This window comes from Ochotona princeps, chromosome 6, assembly GCF_030435755.1.
Source record: "Ochotona princeps isolate mOchPri1 chromosome 6, mOchPri1.hap1, whole genome shotgun sequence".
Classification (NCBI taxonomy): domain Eukaryota; kingdom Metazoa; phylum Chordata; class Mammalia; order Lagomorpha; family Ochotonidae; genus Ochotona; species Ochotona princeps.
This window is the reverse complement of record NC_080837.1, coordinates 14,787,053-14,806,952: the sequence shown is the minus strand read 5'-3', so window position 1 is coordinate 14,806,952 and position 19,900 is coordinate 14,787,053.

The following is a 19,900-nucleotide window of genomic DNA, read 5'->3' as shown; positions in this document are numbered from 1 at the left end:
GGGGCCATTCACGTGGCACAGGACAACACTGGTCCATCTATCAAGGAAGTTTCCTGTTTGAATTTTGATGAGCACTCCTGAGCCTGGAGCTACTGACTGTGGTCACAAGAGTGTGCCCCTCCTGGATCTCTGTGTTGTTGTTTGTTTGGCTTTTGTTTTTGTTTTTTTGGAACCCACATGATTTTCCGTGGCTTCTTTGCCGTATTGTGACCATACCCTACTAGAATGTCCATTTTCAAATCTGGGACTTAGAGGATTCTCTTCCAAGATTCGCTTCAAAGGGAAAAGCCAAAAATTGGTCTCATAGAACAGTCACTTCAAGTAATTAAGTGGGAGAAGCCTGAGGACCAGATTAAATTAGTGAACTGTTTTAATTACAGAGCATTTGAAAAGAAGCCTAGTCCTCCTAGCTAGGGACACCAGCTACTGGTCAGCTAAGGTAAGCTCGAAAAGACTCTTAAGCAGGAGGGACAATGTCTACAGCAACCCAAATTGAATTAGGCAAAATGAACTACTCCTGAGCCTTTGCTGTTCTAAACAGGAAACGGAAATCTTGGCAAATAACAGGATTGTCAAGAAAGGGCACGTAAAGCGAGCCTTACAGCAGAACTGTCTGCGTGTGATGGAGTTTAACGGTGAATAGTGGATGGTTAGAGAAACTAATTGGACTAACCATTTGGAATAAATGTATTGGGTGACTCTTGGCCTTAATTCACAACCCATGCACCACAAACTTGAAAGAATTCAACCACACGATATTAGATGGCAGGCAACTCATGCTGTCCACCTTAACTCACCAATCTACCACCCACTAAACCATTCCCATTCATTGAGCACTTACTAACTGCTGGATGTGCACTACACTGCGACCCTTAGCTGCGTTACTGTGTTGGGGTATTCCAACGACTCCGTGTAGGTAGACACTCCTTGTTGTATTCAGGAGAACTATTAAGAGTACATGCCAGGCCAGGTGTGATGGCCTCGCAGCTAAAGTCCTCGCCTTAAACATGACAGGATCCCATATGGGCACTGGTTCTAATCCCAGCCACCCCATTTCCCATCCAGCTCCCTCCTTGTGGCCTGGGAAAGCAGTCAAGGACAGCCCAAAGCCATGGGGCCCTGCACTGGCATGGGAGACCTGGAAAAAGCTTCTGGCTCCTAGCTTCAAATTGGCTTAGTTCCAGCCGTTGCAGCCACCTAGGACGTGAACCACCAGACGGAAGATCTTCCTCTCTATCTGCCTTTACAATAAAAAATAAATAAATTTTTAGAAGAGTACATGCCTACCTCACCTTGCGTGTTAGGCTAAGTGCAAAGACTTTGGGGATTTGCTCTCCTGTCTTCACAACTTCCAGCATGTGTGTAATGTGGCAGGCTCCGCTTCACCTGCTGCAGATCATGTAAGGGCTCTTCAGCCTTTTACAATAATTCTTAGGGTGTCACATGAAATACAAACAGCCCGGTTCATTTGCACACACTCCTGGCAAAGAAAATAAGCTCAGGCAGGTGATAGGTTCATAGGACATCACAATTGTGCGCTCAAAGAAAGCAGGAGAAGAGGAAGTAGTGAGAGTGAAATTCTCTTACGGCGACTGGTGTGTAAGACTTCAATGGAAAACCCCACAACAGAAGGCGGGGACAGTCTGGCCACCTGGTGCCATGACTTTGACAGAGAGATAAGAAGACATGACATCCAGGAAGGGTTATGAAAGGGCTTCCAACAGCAACATGCAGGATAACCAAAGTATCATGGGAGTGTCATTTTAGCTACGTCACCCTGAGAGTGTCAAGCACCCTCTTCTTCACTTGTAACAGTATTATCTTATGGTGAGTAACAGATTAGTAACCATCTGATGGCTTTCACAATTAATAATCATAATTAGTGTTAATCTGCATGTTATTAATATAAATATAATGTTATGCATTATGATATAATGATTGTATTAGTTATAATCGATATATTAATTATAAATAATATGGCATATATTTTGTATTTTATATGTGTTTTAATATATAGTATAATATAATATGTAATATTATACATTATTGTTAATGTAAATGATTATTAATTTTCTCATTTGCATCATCTGGCAAGGACTTTGGGCCTGTTATCTCATTAATCCCCAACCCTGTTCCTGTGCAGGAAGGCAAATGGGCATTTTCACATTTAATTTTTATCTTTCATAGTTTCTCAGGCATACATCAATAATATTTCCCAAAACATGCGATGTTTATTCTTTTCATCTTACTGCTTCTCTGACTTCAACATGCATAACAAAGGTGCTCAACTCTTTCAATGCATTACTAAAAATCCTGCTCAGTCTTACTTGGGCAAGTATGAATTAGGTTGCTGAGATCATGTGAGGGTGGGGACTGGGGAAAGGGCCGAGTACCTGGCTCTGCTTTTCCTCCTGCAAGAAGATTGATCAGACCCGTGGCAAGCTCAGGAGACAGGGACTGTGAAATGCATTGCATTGCTTCCACAGGCATGTCATGGCAGAGTCAGGATCACACAGCTGAGCTCCTATTGACAGTACGGCTTCCATAAGACACCTGGCAGAGGCCTGACGCATTCGAGTAGGAGGTACACAGGAGCGTGAACCCACAGCCATCCCTTCCCCTGCACTTCATCCTAACTCTCGAGTTTCTTTTCTTTTTAACATTTATTTATTTTTACTGGAAAGGGAGATATACAGAGAGAAGGAGAGACAGAAAGATTTTCCATCTGCTGGTTCACTCCCCAAGTGGCCACAAGGGCCTGAGCCAAGCCCATCTGAAGCCAGGAGCCAGGAGCTTCTGGATTTCCCATGCAGATGCAGGGTCCCAAGGCTTTGGGCTGTCCTCTATTGATTTCCCAGGCAACAGTTAGGGAGCTGGAAGGGAAGTGGAACTGCCAGGGTACAGACCAGTGCCCATATGGAATCCCGCCAGTTGCAAGGCAAGGTTTTAGCCACTGAGCCATAGCGCCAGGCCCCTAACAATGTCCTACTTAGAAAATGGCAGTAAAGAAAACACTGCTCCTTGGGGAAGCAGAACTTATTGATGGGCAATTGTAGAAAGAGAGATACAGAAAGCAAGCAGGGCCTAACTTGGAAACGTGATGCTACACTTGCCAGAAAAAAAACCCTTCATAACCACAGACTCAGGGTTATTTTTCAACCTAATAGTCAAACTCATGGTTGTGAAAACTTTATTTGCATTTGATGGAGGGCTTTGGCTTTTATTAGTTTTCAACTGCTGGCTTCTGGGGTATTTATGTAAATGAGGGAAAGACCCAAACTGTAAATAATAAGCATGTCCCTGCTGTTTAGAAATCTGTTGGTTAGAAACAACTTTTGCTTCGTTAGAAGACCCTAAAGATAGCACAAGCCAAAAAAAAAAAAAAGTAGCTCTGGCAATCCATGAATAAAATAGGTTTGGATTTGCTGTTATTGTTGTTGTTTATTCTTTTGCATGGTACTTCCCTTCCCCCAAACATTTTCTTACCACTCTGTACGCATTTTGCTTCATTTTTATGATTGTCATATATATCTGTGGGTCACCATACACATATGTGCATAGGCCCACACACAGAGAAAAATGAGAAACAGAAATCACTTAAATGCTACATTTTAAGATGTTTTTATTTAACAAACTGTTATAAAGTATACCAGATGGCTAATTACAGCTCCCAGAAAGAGAAGACCACACCCAAGTTGATTGCAATCGCCTCATAAGGACTGTTGTGATGGAATCATGGTCCCAACATGCGACAACAAACAGCAGACCTTCCTCTGGCTGCAAAATAAACTCCAAATTTAAATTTTCAAAATAAGAAGCTGGGGACCCGGCACGGTAGCCTAGTGGTTGCAGTCCTTGCCTTGAAAATGCTGGGATCCCATTTGGGCACTGATTGTAATTCCAGTAGCCCTGCTTCCCATCCCTGCTTGTGACCTGGAAAAGCAGTCAAGGACGACCCAAAGCTCGGGACTTGCACCCAAGTGGAAGACCTGGAAGAAGCTCCTGGCTCCTGGCTTCAGATGGCTCAGCTCTGGCCATTGCGGTCACTTGGGGAGTGAATCAGTGTACGAAATCTCTGTCTCTCCACCTCTTTTAAATAAAAAATCAAAAATCAATTAGTCGTGTGTTACTGCACCTGCCGTCTAATCCAGCCATCTCGCTTCCTGATATTTACCCAAGACAAAGAAAGCCTGTGTCCACACAGAGCTTGTACATGAACGCTCATGGCAACTCTCTGGTGGCCCAGAGGAAACTGTGAACTATTCATATAATGCAATGTTCCCCAACATTCAATAGCGACTTATTTATGAACCCAACAGCATACAAGAGTCCGTAATTAGATCGGATAAAAAAATCGGACAAAAACTGAGCACATACCTGCTTAATTTTCTGGAAAACACAAAGTACTGCAGCCAGGATAGAGTGAAGAGGAAGTAGAGGATTACAAAGCAGAAGGAAAATCCTAGGAGCAATGAGCATCTTGACTGTGTTTCTATGCAAATGGTTTCTAGGGTGCAAGCATATGACCCAAACTCAAAAACGTACACTTGAAATATGGCCACTGAGGGACCAGTGTGTACACAGCAGGCTGAGCTGCTGCTTTTCATGCTGCATCCCAGACCTGAGCACTGGTTCAAGCCCCAGGGACTCTGCTTCTAATGCAATTTCCTATTAATGCACCTGGGAAAGCAGCAAATGTTGGCCCACATATTTGGGCCCCCTACCATCCACATGGGAACCTCAGATAGGCTTCCAGACTCTTGATTTCAGGCTGGCCCTGGTCAAGCTGTAGTTTTCTAGTAGATTGAACATTCTCTCTTCTTCTTCCTAAATAGTTTATAAACAAATTATTAAAAGAAAGGGTATATGCTAATTAAAGTGACAAAGGCAGATTTTAATCAGAAGTACACTATTGCAATAGCAGTAAGAGTCTAGTGCTAACTGACGTCAATTTCGAGGTGTCCAGAAGAGGCTGGGCACTGAAAGGTGATCATCTGTTACATCATCTTTAATGAAGTTCACAGGTACGTTGTATGCTTTAGCTGCAGCTCAAAGCTACAAGCAGCATTCTCTGGTTTGTGGCTTGAAATCCAAGAGCAGAGCCTCTGATCTGTCTCCTTAATTGCCACGGAGGGGCTGTGGGAACCCTGGCCATTTGCTTCTCAGGGATTTCCTGGAAGGGTAACCACTCTCTACAACATACACCACCTTTCTTGATCCACCCATCTGTCGGTGAACACGTTGGTTGAGTCTGTCTCTTGCCTAATATGAACAGAGATATGATAAATACAAGAATGTGAGTGAACAGCAAAATAAAGACAGTGCCAAGGAGAAGGTAGGGAATAGAGGGGCAGCCCAGCAGAGTGGGACAGTGCAAACCTTGAGCCACAGCAGGGCAGGCTGGAGATGATTGGTGGGAAGCCCATGTGGGTCTGCTCCCAGGATCTGCGGTTGTAGGTGCCTACCCTCCCACAACACAGGGAGACAGAAGCCCTAACTTCAGGAATCAGCCAGGGGGAAAAATCATTTTGGGTAACCTTGAGTTCTTCCAGAGGCAAGTGATAAGGTCTCCTGAGTGAGGTGGCCTTCAGCTGGCACAAACGATCACTGTTCAAGTCGTCATAGGCCAAGCTCAGGGCCAGCCAAGGACAAGCTCAGGGCCAGCCAAGGACAAGGTCAGGACAGGACAAGGACAAGGTCAGGGCCGGCCAAGGACAAGGTCAGAGTCAGCCAAGGACAAGGTCAGGGCCAGCCAAGGACAAGGTCAGAGCCGGCCAAGGACAAGGTCAGGGCAAGACAAGGACAAGGTCAGAGCCAGCCAAAGGCCAGCCAAGGGCAAGCTCAGGGCCAGCCAAGGACAAGGTCATGGCAGGACAAGGACAAGGTCAGAGCCAGCCAAGGACAAGGGCAGGGCAAGACAAGGACAAGGTCAGAGCCAGTCAAGGACAAGGTCATGGCAGGACAAGGACAAGGACAGGGCTGGCCAAGAAGAGTGCTCAGAAGAGGTTGACAAGGGCAGTGCAGTCAGTCAAGGAGGCAATGTCTGTCACTCAATGCAAATTCTGAGCATCAATGTTTTCTCACCTACTGTGCTTTTCTGTAAAGATTTTGTCAAAAACTTCAAATTTCCTTCATTTGCAAGGCAGACATACACAGAAAAAGGGAGAGACAGACAGACCTTCCATCTGTCGGCTTATGCCGCGGGTGTCTGCAATACCCAGGACTGGGCCTGGCTGAAGGGAGGACCCAGGAACCCATCACGTGTCAGGGAGCCACCCACTTGAGTCAGCCCTGGCTGCCTCCCAGGTGTGCATTAGCAGGAAGCAACAGGTGGAGGAGGAGAGAGAAACAAAAAAGAGATCTTTCACCCACTTGTTTACTCTCCAAATGGCCAGGACAGCCAAATCTGGGTGGGGCTGAAGACAGGAGCCATTTGGGTGACAGGGGCCAAGCACTCGGGTGTTCGCACTGCCTCCCCAGGTACATGAGCAGGAAGTCAGATCAGAAGCCGGGTCGCCAGAACTAGAACAACCACTTTGCTAGGCTATGCTGTCATTGACACCTGTGGCTTAACCTGTTGCTCTCCAGGATGGGACTCGGTCATCCTTAAATACTACACAGAACTTCTGTCTCAAAAAACATCTTGATTTTAAATGACTCTTTAAAAAATGCCTAAGCTTACAGTACAAGGCCACTCCAGTTTGAGAAAAAAAGTTAGAAGCTAAATTTATTTCTCTACAAAGATTTTTTTTTTAAATTAGCACCTAGTTCTTCCATAAGTGCTTTTCATGCATAGCCTTCGTTTGGTTCAAATGTTTTGCACCAAAATAAATTTATCTTTTAATTCCTTGAGTTTTCACTATTGCTAATCAAGTAAAGTAATGGGAACATTTTATTTTGAAGACTTTTTTCTGAACTAATGTGATACATACTTTCTTCATTACAAAATGTTGATGCCAATAGATGATAGAAATAAGAATTCAAAGGGTTAACTGGGCATATTTTGTCTCTGTAAATACCAGAGCATATGTCATCTTTTAGTAGCTTTGTAAAAACAGGATGGGGTGCTGTCTCTGTGGTTTTTTTCCCCTTAGTTTATGCCAGGACTTCCACACTAATGTAGGCACGTGAGAAAACTGCCCAAAAAAAAAAAAAAAAAAAAGGAAAATTAAATCATAAGATAATTTTATTTTAGTGTGAAAAAACTTAAAATCCATACACAATGATTTGAAATATAACATAAAATCATTTTTTAAGATTTTATTTTATTTTTCTGAAAGACAGAGTTACAGAGATGAAGAGAAGCGATAGCTCCCATTTGCTCGTTGACTCCCCAGCAGCCAGGTTGAAGCTGGCAGTCAGGAGATTCATCTGGGTCTCTCTTGTCAATTCAGAGACCCAAGAACTTGGGCCATCCTCGACTGCTTTCTCAGGCCAGAAGCGGGAAACTGGATCAGACATGGAGCAGCCAGGACTCAAGCAGCAGTCCGTATGGGATGCTGGCATCAAAGGGGCAACCGGACCCACTATGCCACAATGCTGGGCCCAATGTGGGAAATTTTTACCCAGTGTAATTTGGGTAACAGCAGAAAGAATGTCTAAAATCGCCTCCCAGGTATCAAATCAGAGTCAGAAAGAAGGAAAAAGTTTCTAGTGGTACTCAGCCTAATGGGGAGACAATACAGTCCCCGATAACTCAGTACACAATATATGAACAGAGATGCTCCAAGCCTTCAATTATACAAAGGGAAATGGTGACTGCTTTGTTTCAGTCAGAACATATTGCATACAAGTATTAAAATATCACACTACAACTCATAAATATGTATACTTATTGTTACTGAGAATATTTTTAAAAAGATAATTACTTCTCAAGTCCCCCATTTTTAAACCAAGCACATGGGCATTTTGACGCATCCATCAGACACATCTTGTTCAGAAAGTTATTAAAAATAATCATGGAACCTTATATTCAGCATGTTACCAAGCAGTCTCAAATGGTTTTCCTATTTCGTTCGCACTTTAACGATAAAAAGTCCTCAAAGCAGCAACTCTGAGAGATTAAAATAATTAAACTCGCAATTTGGAGCTCAAAGCCAGGTCTGTGTCCCAAACTTGGGTTCATCTCTGACAATCTCTGCCCCTGTTTGACTCTCCCTACTTGGTTCAGAAGAATGAACCGTGCTCGGAGGAGGTGGAAGTCACGTGCCCTTGGCTGCGTAACTTCTTCAAGAAAAAATGTGCTAAGAACCTGGGGCTGCTGACTCCCTGTGCAAGCCGGCTTGTCGACACCATCTCTTAGCCGCGTTCTGGCTCCAAGAATCCAGGGGCGGGATGGGGAGACATTTTCTTAAACTACCGCACAGTTAAAATGGCGACCAGCGCGTGCTGCCGTCTATTTGCTTGGTGCTTCGAAGTGCCAACCCGGTAACACTTGCAAAAACCTGGGCTTGTTTGATGTGGCGGGGAAGCAAATGAGATTCCGGTGCCCCTGTTGCGCCCAGGTGCTCAGTGAGCGTTTCCCGCATGGCAGGGAAGTGCCCTATATTTACAGTATTGAATCCAGTGTAACAGCCAGTGCGACTGTTAAAATTAGCCTTGTAAAAGTTTTCACCCTAGTTCACACGAAAACAAGAATTGGGCGATTATGACTGGCAATTTTTCATGAGTTGATTTATCTGAATAAAACCTATAAGGTTTTGAACCATTAAGCATTCGATTTAGGAAAAAAAAATAGCGTGCAGAAGAATAAACTGAGAAATGGAACAGATTTGTTTCTTGTAATAATTATGAGCAATATCTCAAACTCAGCATCCTTAGACCATTGAGCTGTGTAGGATGAATGTGCTAATTAATCAATTACTACCCAACAATGTACCCTGTTTATTTACTGAAATGCACCAGAAACGTGTGCAGAACTGGTAATTATTAATCATCTTCAGTAACAAATATGACTCAAGTTCACCTTCATATAATTAATAGAGCATGGAGTTAGTTTTAACATCTTGGTTTATGAGAAACAGCAAGGAATGAAAAGAAAACAGAACTGCAAGTTTGGGTTTCCCGAAATGGTGCCTTGGGCTAAAGGGCGTATTATCCGTGTCAGGAGTCCCAGTCATCCCCATCCAAATTATGGCCAGATGCTCTTCCCATTAAATCCCACATTTTAAAAACTCAACCTTTTAGTTTTCAGGCATATGCAAAAGTTGTAAAAACAGTGCAAAGAATCTCCACCTACTCTTTTCTCAGGACCCCCAGACAAAATCTAAGTTTTAGAGCTTGACAGCTTGCTGAGATTTGATGTTTATTGATGGGGTTCAAGTCTGAAAACATTTTCAAAATACTTTGCAACATACAGATAAATGGTTGCAGTCCCCCCCAACCCCCATTAGGGTAGCATGAACCCCACAACCTGAGTTGTCACTTCTGTCTCTCAAGGTTGGAATTGGCTGGAAGCTGGAGTCAAGAGCCGGAGATAGGTATCAAACCCAGGAACTCCAGCCCAGGATGATGCAGCCAAAAGATCCCTCCTGACCTCTCACCTACATAACAGGCAGGAATTCCTCTGTTTTTTTCTAGCACAGCCCTACCCTGCCTGCACCAGCCTCACCTTGCCTGGACCACAGGACACTTCACTGTCTAAAAAGGTCTGTCACAGCCTGCACTCTCCTTGCTTTTCCCAAGCTCCCTCCCCTCAAGAGTCCAGCCTCAGCTCACCCTGCTGGCTCCAGGGACCTTTAGATCCAGTCCACGCCGCCCATCTTGGCAGCCCAGCTGCAGTACAGCCTCCAAGCCTCTTCCCACCAGCTTTGTCTCATGTAAGCCACTGGTCTGTAAGGGAAGGTTTCTCTCTCTCTCTTTCTCCCCCTCCCTGCTGTGCATGCACCTGCCATGCTTGTGTCTGAATAAACCTATGCTGCCTGTGGCTTCTTGCATTGCCTTCTCTTTTCTTTGATGGGAGGATGGCATCTAAGTGACCATTCTAATGTCCACTTCCAAAGCATGGAATTTTGGTCCTGCCACTTCTAGAATCAAATCCTGTCAAATCCTGACTCCAGCAGCTGCCTGCTCTGTGACAACAGACAAATCTATTATCCTCTCCAATCTCTGACATTTCATGTCCTCAGCTAGGAAAAAAAAAAGCAAAATACCATTGCTTTGAAATGTTGTTTAAACAAGACAATGGACACAAACCCTGGAGAACATGATAAACACCCAGTAACTGGTTTTTTTTGTTTTGTTTTGTTTTGTTTTTTTAATCTTTTTTTTTATTCATTGATTACATTGTATTATGTGATACTGGGAATCACCCCACCCCTCCCCCCGCCCTCCCCCCATGTGGAATATTCCACCTTGTTGCATATCCACTGATAACACCCAGTAACTGTTAGATATTTTTATACTCTACGGCCAATTCCAGCTTAAGCGATTGAAATGTGCACATGTAGCAAATGAAATGCTATTCCTGCAACAGAACTGCCGATTTATCTTTTTTCAAAGTTTTGTCCTGAAGTAGGAAAAACTATAGAAAGCTTAGCATTATCCCATGGTAATTGAAACACATCTCCCATCTGAAAACCCCAGTAAAGCTTCCCCCGAGTGCCCAAACTGGTGAATCAGGCACCAAGAAGTAAAGTAGGGAAGGAGGATTTTTCCAATACAGAATGCTTCAAGGCCCCTTTAAATGGAGAGCCCCCTTAGGGCATCTTAGTATTTGTTTATAGATCATTAGCTACTTGACAGTGGGCCTGGAGAAGGGGCAGAGACACAAAGTTAGAGGGCTTGGAGCCACTGTTAGCTGAAGATCAGCAGCAAAGGCAAAACACCTTTGGGATTCAAGATGCAAATACAGTCACCCAAGGGTCTTTGCTCCTCATGCACCTGCCACGTGTAACACAAATTTTGTGAAGATGTAACCAGAACCACGGTCTACCTAACAAAGTAAGCTGTGCTGGCAAGCTCCTCAATTGCTCCCCCAAATAGTGACTGTGTGCTGTGAAGACTTGTGATATCAGAAACACAGTTCCAAATGTGTAAAGGTGTCGTCCGATTTAAAAAGAAAATCATTAATGTTTCTTTGCCACTGATTCTAAAGTTTAGCATCCACAGCAGGAGATGGGAATTTTTTTTTTCCCAGAGAGGAAGATCTTTCTTCTGTTGATTCACTCCCCAAGTGGCCATAATGGTTGGAGCTGAGCCAATCCGAAGTCAGGAGCCAGGAACCTCTTCCGGGTCTCCCACATGGGTGCAGGGTCCCAAGGCTTTGGGCCATCCTTGACTGCTTTCCCAGGCCACAAGCAGGGAGCTGGATGGGAAGTTGGCCCAGCAGGACAGGAACCAGCACCCATATAGGATCCCAACACGTTTAAGGCGTAGACTTCAGCCACTAGGCTACCGTGCCAAGCCCTAGAAGTGTTCTTTTTATTTTTTTATTTTCAAAGTCTGTGGCACAGAAAATGTTCATCATTTTTTTAGATTTATTTTATTTTTATTAGAAAGGCAGATATACAGAGAGGAGGAGAGACAGAGAAAGATCTTCCATCCATTCATTCACTCCCCAAGTGGCAACAATGGCTGGAGCTGAGCCAAACTGAAGCCAGGAACCAGGAGCTTCTTCCAGGTCTCCCACACGGATGCAGGGTCCCAAGGCTTTGGGCCATCCTTGACTGCTTTCCCAGGCCACAAGCAGGGAGCTGGATGGAAGTGGGGCCACTGGAATTAGAACCGGTACCCAGATGGGATCCCGGCATGTGCAAGGCGAGGACTTTAGCTGCTAAGCTATTGTGCCAGGCCCTAGAAGTGTTCTTTAAGTAAAAGCTCTCGGGACATCATGAGGCCAGGATGCTTTTTTTTTTTTTTTTTTTTTTTTTTAAGATGTATTTATTTTTTCAAAGCCAGAGTGCCATAAGGAAAGGAAAGAGAAAGAGAGATCTCCATGGGCTGGCTCATTCTCCCAAGTGTCCACAGCAAGCTGCAGCTGGGACAGACCCAAGGCAGGAAGCTGGAACTCCCTCGGGGCCTCCCACATAAGTAGCATGGACTCAAACACTTGGGTGTTCATCCACTGCCTTCCCAGGTGCATTAGCGGAGAGCAGGATTAGAAGAAGAGCTGGCCCTGCATGGTAGCCTAGTGGTTAAAGTCCTCACCTTGCACACATCAGGATCCCACATGGGCTTCTCTTCTAATCCCAGCAGCCTCACTTCCCATCTAGTTTCTGCTTGTGGCCTGGAAAGGCAGTCGAGGATGGCCCAAAGCCTTGGGACCCTGCACCCAAGTGGGAGATCTGGAAGAGGCTCCAGGCTCCTGGCTTCGGATCACCTCAGCTCTGTGGCAGCCACTTGGGGAGTGAATTGGTGTATGCAAGATCTTCCTCTCTGTCTCTCCTCCTCTCTGTATATCTGCCTTTCCAATAAAAATAAGTAAATCTTTAAAAGAAGAGGAAGAAGTAGAAGAAGAAGAAGAACGGAAGCTGAGACTAGAACTAGCACTCTACGTGGGGTATAGGCATCCCCAGCAGAGGCTTAGTATGCCGTGTCATAACACCCTCCCCAAAATTTTTTTCTTGATTCTGATATACAACCTTGGATGGTTCTTACGTGTTCTGTAGTTGAATTTCTCCAAACTAACCAAATGAGATTTTAATTGGATTAACTTAAGACTTACATGTTATGATTTCCTTTCTCTATCATTCCTCAAATACACTCATATACATCCTGCTTCCCGCTCCTCCCCTGTGCCAAATGATAGCCTAGGTGCTGAGATCACAAAGGTTAATAAAACAAACATGCATCCCTGGCCGTGGAAAGCTTACACCAGGGAAGGGAGCCATTGAGAAGGACTAGAGACACAGGATGCTTCAGATGAGATCTCTGCCCCCATGCTGGTAACAGCAAAGTGCTTCTCCTCAGAGTCATTTTTCTTGCCCGTCTTTGTAGCAGCAGTCCCAGCTGCCAGCTGACTCCTCGGGGGCCCTTTAGCACATCAATCAGTTCCACAGAAGGACCCAGGAAGATCTAGACAAGAATGCAGCAGCTCTTTGCTTTCCTAATGACTCCTGCCCTAACCCAGTCCTTCCAGGGGCTAATTCTGCAGAAAAGCCAAGGCCTGGTGTCTTTGCCAGGAGGATACAAGGACTCGGGGCTGGAGTGGCAAGCAGCATTTATCATGGATGGGAGTGACGACTGTTGAAGAACCAGTATCTCCAAGCCAGCACATGGGGTGCTGAGCTTGGTTCATAGGACACTGAGCCATTACGCAGGGTCCAGTCCCCAGAACACTTGCATCCATGGCTCCCTTGCATCTCCACTTAAGTTGCAATGCATGCCGGGATGTGCATTGAACCTTGTCATCTGCATGGTCCTCCTTGCCTTGAACCCAAAGTCCTTGAGCTCCAAGGTGGGAGTTTTAAAATGAAATACTAAATGTCAACATGCCCAAGTCCTTTTCCTTCATAATTCTTTTATTTACATACAAAGTGACACCAGGGGCACCCTATAATTCTCCCTCTGAGAATCACAGTGGTCAGAGACCATCTGCACCCCTCAGAGGGTACCTACCCTGCACCCTAGAGGAACGGATGTTGAAGGATCTGGACAAACAAGCTAGGTCTGGGTCCCCTACCCAGTCACTGAGCTATCACACCTGTGCAATCAAGGTTTCCATCAACACTCAAAAGGTCAGGCCTTGCAGAGTTGCTGGATTGAACACAAGGGATCCCTGCAGGCAGTGTGCCCACATGGGATATGGAGGCTCTGCCTTTCTTGCCCCAATACCTTGCCCTATGCATCTTCGATCTGTATCCTTTAGCACAAACCGATAACCTGGTTTTTTGTGAGCTGCCCAACCAGATTAATCAAATCCAAGGAAGGATGTGTGGGAGTCCCTATTTATGCCTGGTCTATCCTCAGCCACCTGCAGATTGCACCTGGTGGAGATGGCCAATGTCAGAATGGAATCAGAGGACTCCTAGCTGAGGTCGGCTACAGAGCTCCGACTGCCTGCTGGCTAGGAGGGAGAAATCTCCACATGATCGACAGTCGTGGTGTTGTAGCCCTCCAGATCTTAATCTTACTCTGGGCTTTGGTCTCCAGAGTTAAGGAATTGAAAGCAGAGACACCCAGATGAGAGTCAGTGAACACACATTCACACGTGCATGGGGCCGCCCCACACAGAGAGACACCTGCCAGGTGTAGGCCAGCGAGTTGCCTGTGAAGAGAGAGAAGGATCTCTAAGCAGGGTCAAGGTCAACAGAGGATTCTTTCCCCATCCTCAGCCTCTTTGATGAGGTCAGGGTGGTGCTTTCATTGCACAAATAAACAGGATGGGATGTAGCGGGTATGTGATTCTTCTGGGATTTTCATAGAATCTCATCCTTCCTGGTGCCTGATGAGACAAAGGTGTATCATGGGCCTGTCAAACTAGCAGGCAAGTTATAATGCAGAGCTGCCAGGAACCCCAACTCTTCTACCCCTGTCTAACTCCCTGTCCAGCTTCCCTGTGCTGACAGCAGCTTCCTGTGCTGTTGAAGTATGAGCACAAAGGAAGCACAGTTTTGCTTGGGTGGATCGGGATGAGGCAGTCAGGCTGCAAAAACACCCCGGAAGTGATGTTCTGTACATGCACCCCTGCGCAGGTGTTTAATAAACATGAGCTATCTTGTTATCTAGTGCTAGCCATGGAATTCACTTTTCCATCTTCTTTGAATGTTTTTAAAAATTGATTTTTAAAAGTCGCAGTTAGAGAGAGAGAGAGAGGAAAAAGCAGAGAAATTTTCCGTCCATTGGTTCATTCCCCAGATAGCTAAAACTGCCAAGGCTGGGCCCAGCTGAAGCCAGGAGCCTAGAGTTTCATCTGGGTCTCCCCCATGGGTAGTGGGGACCTCACCACTTGGGTCATCTTCTGCTTTTCTCAGGCTATTCACGCGGACGTGGATGGGCAGTGGAACAGTCCCACTATGAAGATGCAGAAAAACCTCCTGCCTGGGCTGAGCTCATGCCAGGTTAGCAGGCATACACTAGCTCACTGGATGGGGAAACATCAGACTCCACAATGAGCAAAAAGCAGCAGTAGCTAGATTTCAGGAAATCTCCCTGGAGGGAAAAAAGTAAGCATTCCTCCCCACATTAGAATGTCACTCCCGGGCCCAGCGCAATAGCCTAACAGCTGAAGTCCTTGCCTTGAGTATCAAGATCCCTTATGGGCGCCGGTTCTAATCCCGATGGCCCCCAGCTTCCCATTCAGCTCCCTGCTTGTGGCCTGGGAAAGCAGTCAAGGACAGTCCAATCCTTGGGACCCTATACCCACGTGGGAGACCTGGAAGAAACTCCTGGCTCCTGGCTTCAGATTGGCTCAGTTCAAGTCATTGCAGCCACTTGGGAAGTGAATCAATGGAAGGAAGATCTTCCTCTGTCTCTCCTCCTCTGTGTATGTCTGCCTTTCCAATGTAAATAAATAAATCTTTAAAAAAAAAAAAAGACTGTCCCTCCCCTTTCATTAAACTCCCATAATGTTAACCACAAGTCAGAGACGGGTCCACCCCCTGCAAGTGGGCCTCACAGTGTCTGTGGAGTGTGTATCTTTCTGCTCTCTATTTGCTATTCTCTGACTGCCCCTTCAATTCCTTCTTGAAAAGAAACTGAAAACATGGGTACCAGGCAGTCCTTGTCAAGTCCTCCTCGCTGCATGTTCTCCTTTCAGGTGCATGTTGTGTGTGATTCTAGATCATTCCTTCCTCCTCGCTGCATACTGTATCACATGTACACAGCACACTTGTTGCTCTGGTCTACTTGAGTCCTTTCTGATTGAATGCTATGCATGTGGGTAGTGCTGTTGCTGTTGGCAGCAAGAGCCTGTCCAGCCAAGCTCAACCTGGGCTCCTGCTCCATGGGCAGGAAGATTTAAAGTGGAAGCATGAAAGTGTACAAGAAAGCAGAATTTACTGAAAGGAAAGCAAAAATGCACACGCAAGAAATAAGTCAGGCCAGCCCATGGCAGAGAGAATGAACAAACAGCCAAAACCGTAAAGGACCCCAGATAACAACAACAAAACCAGTCAAGCATCGGGGGTTGTGTCTGGGTGTCTTGGGGTGGAGCCCCATAGACTATTCAGGGGTGGCTTGAGTAACACCTATTTGGTGCCTTTTTTTTTTTTTCAATAGTGGAAATGTCATGACTGCAGGTCTATGATGGAAGTGGGAGTTGGGGAACATATCTCACATTCATATTGGACATTTCTAGCCAGCATCAGTTCTTAAGTTTGCTTCATGGTGTGTTTCCACTCCAGGGAAAGGCAGGGAGGCGGCTTGGTGCTGCGTGGAAGACACGCCTGGAGAGTGCACAGCAGGGAGGCATACAGGTGGGGTACAGGAGGGGAAGGGAGTTCGGATATGCGTGGAAGGGGAGCCATCACACAGGCAAGGCTGGGCTGTCACAGTCAGCAGCGGCTGTCCCAGGTGAGTCGCCACTGAAGCCATCCCACAGGGGGCGGCGCCACAGCTGCAGGTGCAGATTGCACGGAGCTGTCAGTCAATCAGCGGGTTGGCCAGAGCTGTCCAACAGGCAGCTGGGGCTGTCACTGACAGCGCCCCACAGGGCTGCCAGGGCCTCCTGGCGCTGCCAGACCTCAGCTCCTCCCCCGATCTGCCTACATTCCCACAGCACCGGCGTGAATATCTCAGCTCATGGGTTTTGAAGGCTTGTTCTCCTCTTCCTCCGAAAGTTCCTAATTTTTGTTAAAAGTCCTAGCTCCCCAAAGGGTGAGGGGATCTGTGAGGAAGTGAAGGAGCTTCCGGGAGAACCTAAGCGTGCAGTCCCGATCTGATCGGGCTGCTGTCCTAACAAGAGGCACCAGCAGCTCTCTCTCCCTGCCATGTGATGATACTAGCAGACAGGCAGAAGAACTCTGACTCCGCAATTCCCAGCCTAAATTCCTATCAGGCATCCAATCTGTGGTGCTGTGTTAGGGAAGCTTCACCAGACAGCCCTCTCACGCAGCCCCCATTAAGAGGTAGGGTCAGTTCAAAAGCATATCCACATTCAGCAGTCATACATAGTGTCCACAAGTTTCCCAAGGTCATTGCCAAGCAGTGTGTGAAGTCTATTTGCTCCATCTCCTCACCAACGCTTAATATTTTGTCTTCTACGTTAGTCACTCTGGTGTGGTGTAATTGCATGATATTGTGGTTTTAATTTCCAGATAACTATTACTGAAATTAGTCATTTTTCATGTTTATTGGACATCTGGATATTCTCTTCTGTAAAGTGTACATTAAAATATTTTGCCCATTTTTCTACCCTTTTTAATGATTTGTAGGAACTTATTCTCAATGCCAATGTTTATCGAATGAGTAATACAAATACTCTTACTGTGTGAATTACCTTTCCACGCTCTTAATAGTGTCTTTTGATGAATGGAACTTTTACATTTTAATATATTCCGATTTATTGATTTTATAAAATTCATTTCTAACATGTTCTAAGCATCTATAAAGTCTTAGATGTCATTAAAGTAAAAGCAATAATGCTAAATTTCTTCTTGGAGTAGCGTGAAATATTCGTGCATATGTTAAATGCCGAACATGGCATCATGTTTTATAGCTGTTTTCAAAAGATTATTTCCAAAGCATTTACCTTTCCTCTATGCTTTGTGCAAGGCTGAGTATCCCGACATGGAATGCTTTTCTCACTCTCGGATACAATGTTCCTTGAACACTGACTTAGTCTTTTGAATGTCAGCTTCACCAGCATCTCTGAACTCCTGCAGCCATCAAGAGCTGGAACTGGAAAGCAACTCCGGGGTTAGTGTTGGGGAGCAGTGGGTTAAACTGCCATTCCCAATCCGGATATCGCATACTGGTGTGACTGAATCCTGGCTCCTCTGCTTCCAATCCTGCTTCCTGCTAACACACCTGACAGATCAGAGAATGGTGGCTCAAGTGTTTGGGACTCTGCCACCCATGCGGGAGACCTGGATAGAGTTCTAAGCTTCTGGCCTTGACACAGACCAGCCCCAGATGTTATGACCATTTGGAAGGTAAACCAGCAGCTAGAAGATTCTGTCACTGTTTCAAATAAATAAATCTAAAATAAAACAAATGAACAAAAAAGCAGAAAAACACAAGCATCTGGTTTGAGTCGAGTGGTCATTTCTTTCTTTCATTTTTTTTGAGAAATGGTCTTTCTCCAGTTATAGAAATGCTACCATATGTTATTAAAATGAGAAATGATGTCACAGCCTCCATTTCTGTATCTTTAGGTAGGGTGGTGTTTCATTCAAACCTGATGGAGGGCCCAGCATGATAGCATAGCGATTAAAGTCCTCACTTTGCACGCGCCAGGATCCCATATGGGTGCCGGTTCTAATTCCGGCAGCTCCACTTCCCATCCAGCTCCCTGCTTGTGGCCTGGGAAAGCAGTCAAGGACAACCCAAAGCCTTGGGACCCTGCACCTGTGTGGGAGACCCGGAATAGCTCCTGGCTCCTGGCTTCAGATCGGTGCAGTACCGGCCATTGCAGTCACTTAGGGAGTGAACCATCGGATGGAAGTTCTTCCTCTCTGTCTCTCCTCCTCTCTGTATGTCTGCCTTTCCATTAAAAATAAATAAATCTTAAAAACAAAACAAAACAAAAAACCCGCTGGAGATACTTGACTATGGTCTGCCGTCCACCAGCCCTGTTTGGGGGAATGTCCTACCTTACAATGGACAAGAGAAGAAGGCCAAAGCACCCTGGATTAGATGCAGGGATGGGGAATATCCTTTCCACCAAGGGAAATTCAGTTATATACATCAGTTGTGGGCTATACAAAATTATCAACTTCAAAAGGAGCCTGCTGCAGATTTACTGAATTTCAAATGTTGTTTGCAGTTATCTCAGCATGTCAAAACGAATTTGTAGGTTTATATGGCTCACAGGTTGGACATGTCCCATCGCTGCGTTAGAAGGAACACACAGCATCCTCTGAGGGTTACACAGAGGGGCTTCCAGCAGAAATCCCACACGGGCTGAGTTCCTTTGGTCAAGGCAGTGAGCCTTTCTAACCCTGTTCCCCATAACAATGGGTTTTGTTTTTGTTTTTCCTCAAGTTTTAGAGAACCAAGTATTTCTCAACAGACTTTTGGGCATGGCACTTGCTTGCTACACATCTCAAGTGTTCTTTTTTTTTTTTTTTTTTTTTTTTAAGATTTTTTTTTTTTCGAGAGCAAAGAGAGTGGGAGCGCGTGCTGTCGGAGTTGTCAAGAGGCTGGCTGCGCGGGGCTGCTGGCCCGCAGGCTGAGTTACCATGTCACACAAACTCAGATAAATATGACGACGAGGAGTTCAAATACTGGCATGTCATGCTGCCCAAGGACATAGCCAAGCTGGTCCCCAAAACCCGTCCGATGTCTGAGTCTGAATGGAGGAGTCTGGGCGTGCAGCAGAGTCAGGGATGGGTCCACTACCTGATCAATGAACCAGAGCCCCACATCTTGCTGTTCCGGAGGCCGCTGCTAAGAAACCAGACAAATGAAGCTAGGAGTCACTCGGCAGTCCTGGGCTCCGACAGCTGCCCTTCTAACACCTTTCTGATAGCATTACATCGCCTTCCTGTTCCTCACTTGGGTACTTAAAGGATGTTCATTACTCTGTGGGAATGTGGTGCTTGCTGCTTGGCGTCGCCTCACCAGCCAGAGGAGTACTTTGTGAACCACAGCCACGCGTGGTCCCGCAGAGTACGCCAGGCGGATGGAGCGGGCCTCCAAGAGGGAGACCCTGGTATCACCGGGATCCTGTGACCTCACTGTTTCTGTTTCTGTTTTCTGCCAGATGTTGTACACAAGGGGACTTGATGTCTTTTTTTAATGTTGCGATGTATTGGAAACTTTTTTATTTGAGAAAACTGTTCCACGTTAAAAGCCTTGA